A 5,133-nucleotide genomic window follows, 5' to 3' on the forward strand; every position below is an offset into this window, starting at 1 on the left:
CCCCATCTGAACTCTTGAAATCCTCCAAGTTTAATTTTGAGGCAAATAATTCCACTTGTTGCTTCAAAAGGTTTCCGTCGACTGAAATTTTTACCTCTCATTTTCCTCAGCCAAACAAAACAAGTGCCTGGTTTAACTCCGAAAATCCCGTTCTTCTGAAATATTTTCGGGGTGATGAAACGCGCTGCTGGATGCACTTTCTGCGAAAATTTGCTTTTGCTGATCATTCATTAGAGTACTCAATATACTTTTTGGAATCCCGTACATTTCGAGAATTTCTGTCTTAGTAAGAGAGAGAGAGTTAGCGCATTAATTTTCTTTTAAAATATTTTTTTTCATCTACTGTCAAACTCAATCTTTTCCATTTCTTTAAAATTATGAAGAGGAAATATTACGAAGAGCAGTTATCCGAAGTAGAGTTCGATCGACTCCAGACTCTGAATTTGACTTGTCAATAAGCTAACGTATCATACCATAACTAACGATATCATAATCATATTGTATTTTTATCGACTTATCAAAAATTTATACGTTTGAAAATTTAATCTATAGTCAAAGATAGATGACGCCATCAGACAATTTATCTGTACAGGAAAACGTATCGAAAATGAAACAATCTGGAAACGGGAGCTCCGTTTCATCTGCATCAACGAGAAGTTATAGTTCAGGCCTATTGTCTTCCTGCTTTAGTTTGAATCTCCTTGATATTCATATCTCTCACTTAGTCCTCGTGAAATAACTTTTCAACAACTAAAAGTTGATTTTTTCCTGTCCTATAGAAACCTATATTGAATTTTGTGACATTATTTCATTGCCGGGGGTTCCCGAAGATGGAGAAAAAAGTATCAACAGATTATTTCATTACATCTGATTTTGTTTCAAGTGAGCTCAGCTTTTTTGTATATTGTTGAAATGATAGATTACACACAGTATATAAATAATTGAGTATTCAACAGTACATAAAAAAATTGTTTTTCAGTAGAAAAAAAATATCATTCAAATACACATCGGAAAGTATTATCTGTACCTGACAATAAATGACATTATATGATGATAGTGAAACCATTTTCAACGTTCAATGGAAATCAAATTTTCAACATTATTTCAGTTGTAATTGAAAGAAGAACAAAATAAAAAACATGTATGCATATTCACCGATATTTGAATGTGTGTGTCTTGAATTTCACTATAACTGAGCTGATTTTTTGGAGGCCCTACCTACTACTGCTACACCACACATGCACCCCGCTCACACTACCCCCACCCCGCGGAACCCCCAACGAATCGGTACATGCGGGAATGTGCGTGTACGTGTAGTGAAACCTGACGTGAAGTTTTTTTGTTTCTCTGTAATGCTGAATGTGATGTGCAGTGCTGCCATCTGCCACCAGTTTTTTTTTCTAACTATGAGTGAAGTGTTATGATTGAATGATTTATCGTTGTAGGACTGTTGCTCTCTGTGGCGAGACTTTTTAACGGGGAGATCGGCTCGCATTTGCGCCTTGAAGTTGGGAACCACAGAAAACCAACTTTAGCCGACAGAAAACCAACTTCAGCCGACCATAATGTGGAACTCCATAATATGGAGTTCCTTTCTTTATAGAGAAGGACAGGCCCTCAACCAGAAATTTCTTTCTGCGCGGGGGGGGGGGGTGGGACCCCACGCGCATTTCAGAAAGATGGGAGGTAAGGCCCAAGGTGATATTATTTGAACAATAAATTTGGCATCTTTTTCCCTTTTTCAGTCATTTCCAGGGAAGGAGAGAGACCGACCCCCCAAGTCCTGTTCATATATACAATGTATCCCACATAAATTCATGAAAAGTTTAAAGATTCATAAAAATTGAACGAATTAGAATATTTGAATGCGATTTCCAAAAAAATTAGTTTCAGGAAGAGTTTGTCGTTGTTTTTTTATTTATTTTTTTTACAGGAAAAATTTAGTTCAATTTTTTGTCAATAGAGGACGCTGAACGAAAACTAATCACAACAATTCTGATATGAGCCTGGTTATACAAGTTGGTTTAAAAATTGTTATACAAGTTTTTCAGAACCTTTCTTTAGTCCCTTCTGTGTCCTAAATTCGTAAAGCTTCAATTTAATTGAACTTTCTTCAGTTCAACTTTGTATCGATAGAAAATGCTGAACGAAACCGAATTACTGGAATTATGCAAAAATCACAATCCTATGAAATTCAAGGTGTATGATTAACACCTCATTTCTGAATTTTCGCGTTATTGGTGCTTATACAAGTTTTTCATTTTGATGCTAACATTGGTGGATAAACACTATTGTGGAGTTCATTTAGCTCAGTCACAAATCGCCGACTAAAACTTTACGAGTGTTTTGGATACGGCAGAGGTCGAAGAAGTTGTTTCCATGGAATTAAGTGATTTCCTTTTCTGCAGCGTCCTCTATCGACGAAAATTTCAACTAATTTTTTTTGTACCGAAAAAAACAATCCCATTTTAGATACGTAATTTCTCGTTCTTCCGGTCATAAAATCGGGATGTCTCACAAGTTCATAAATAGTTGAACAATTCATAATTCATAAAAATTCAAGGAGTTTGTATATTAGAATGTGGTTTGCGAAAAAATTGTCCTCACGAAGAGAGGGGGTGGGGGGGTGGGGGGTTAATGTGGAAAAAAATATCTCCAGTTTTGTCTATAGAGGACGCTGTACGAAAGTTCGGCAAGGGTGATTGAACATGAACCTTTCTTCAACCTCTTCTGCGCCCGAAACGTTCGTAAAGCCTCAGCCGGTGATTCAATTTAATGAACTGGCCAATGTAAAACAACTTAACCAATAGTGATTTATCCAGCAATGTCTACGTCGTAATTAAAACCAATGTACACACCATCAACAAGAAAATTAAGAATTGGCTGGTAATCGTATAGCCTGCATTTTACATGACCCTGACGTTAATATTTCAGGATTTGCTTTTGTCAAGCACCCTCTATTGATAAAAAATTCGAACTAAATTTCTTTTTGTACCCAAAAAAAAAAAAACCCATCGTGAGTAACTTTACCTCAAACCGCATTCAAATGCACCAGTTACTCCAATATTTATGAATTTTTAAATCATTTACACGAATTCATGGGATACCCTGTATATACCCGAGATATAACATTTATGTTTTTACAGCGGTTACCCTGCCCCTTGTAATTTCCAATAAAAAAAATTTTACCCTCGTTTTTCTATAAACCAAACAAGCCAAATTTTTAATTACTGGATTATTTGCAACACGGAATTGGCAGTCTGCCAGTGAAACTTCTGCTCGAATTTAATGATGAGAAAATTGCAAAAAAAAAATAGATAATTCCTTAATTACTAAATGATAGAATCCGAAAGAAAAATTGAAACAAAATGACGCTTTAAAGCTTTCTTAAAATTAGTGGAGCTTCTTCGAGAAACAAATATTTTATACAACTTTGTAGAAACGTTCAGTTGAAATTCCGTTTAGTGCAGAGGTCTTCAACCTTTTTCGAGTGACGAGCACTGCCTGTGCCCGTCATCAAAAGAATAGCACCCTTACGGCAAGTTTGACGTACGAATGCATGAAATCAGGATGATTTCAATTCCTGGAATGAAACTGAAAAACGTTGTGATCAAGTGCTCGCGAGCACGAAATCGGGCACGAGTAATGAGCAATATTGCTATTTCAGGGAGCACCGTGGTGCTCGCGAGCAGCGGGTTGAAAATGCCTGGTTTAGTACTATAATTAGTCAATTGTGTAAAATGCCTCTAGGCTGATAAGACTATTCCAGACTGGAATGTAAGCTTTTGCCGGTTCCTGGCTATGGCGTCACGCGGCTTAAAAAGTGGCCCTTGGGACGCTATAAAGAGAAAAAAGAAAAGAAATTGTTTTGAGTGTATTTATGTAATGAATGCTTTTGTTGTGTAAATGAGAATAAATAAATAACGTGATAACCACGTATTCCCAAGAGATCTTTACGATCTGTCCAGGGAGTTTGTTAGTAGACATCCATTCCCGAACCGGGATTCGAACCGAGACCTGAAGTCAGAAGGTAGCTCCCTAACCACTGGACTGCCAGGTGTCAATAAGACCATATTCGCCTTCCTGTAGATACGTCCGGCATTCTCACGGAGTGCTGTTGAATTATGACTGGCGACTGAAGTACAGGGTGTCCCATGAACTCGTAAATAGTTTAAAAATTCATAAAAATTGAAGGAATTGGTATATTTGAATGCAGTTTGAGAGAAAGTTATACTCACGAAGGAGAATTTTTTTGGTACAGGAAAAACAATTAGTTTCATTTTTTTTTCGATGGAGGACGCTATATATATATACGGGGTGATTATAAAAAAAGTATCCCGACATATGGGCCCCTAACTATCATACCATTCACAGAAACTGAATGAAATTTTGGCATAAGGTATTTTGAGGTATGCGCTCAAGAATGATATGGAAAACAATAGTGTCACTCTAACAGTTACGGTTACAGTGAGAAAATTTCGAAAATGTCAAATGGCAACACCAAGTTTTTTGTATTGGAATGCGATCTCCATACTGAAAAACACTAAATAGCGTTGGAATGGCACCTGTAGCACGAAAATCCCCGGAGCTAGGCAAGGAAAAAGTAAAAAGGACTTTGCCGTGCACCAGAGCATTAATGTTCGTTTCATTCGTCACACCGTTTCTTCGGCTGAGATCCCAGCCTGATTAGTCCTCCACAAGGTCATGTGGAAAACACAATAAAATGCTTTATTTTATGCTGCTTCTCTGTCCTTATTGGTTGTCCTCACTTTTAGCCTATCTACCGCCGCTGATTTTCATGCTACAGTTGCCGTTCGAACGCTATTTAGGGTTTTTCACAATGGAGATCGCATTCCAATACAAAAAACTTGGTGTTGCCATTTGACATTTTCGAAATTTTCTCACTGTAACCGCAACTGTTAGAGTGACACTGTTGTTTTCCATATCGTTCTTGAGCGCATACCTCAAAATACCTTATGCCAAAATTTCATTCAGTTTCTGTGAATGGTATGATAGTTAGGGGCCCATATGTCGGGATAGTTTTTTTATAATCACCCTGTGTATACACACACACATCATTTTTTTTTTAATGCACGTGGATTGTATGAAATAAAATAAAATGCGAAATGCACA

Source organism: Pholcus phalangioides, unplaced genomic scaffold, assembly GCF_987345545.1.
Source record: "Pholcus phalangioides strain wild (caught in Gottingen) unplaced genomic scaffold, Ppha-v1.0 ptg000003l_1, whole genome shotgun sequence".
In the NCBI taxonomy this organism is placed as follows: Eukaryota; Metazoa; Arthropoda; class Arachnida; order Araneae; family Pholcidae; genus Pholcus; species Pholcus phalangioides.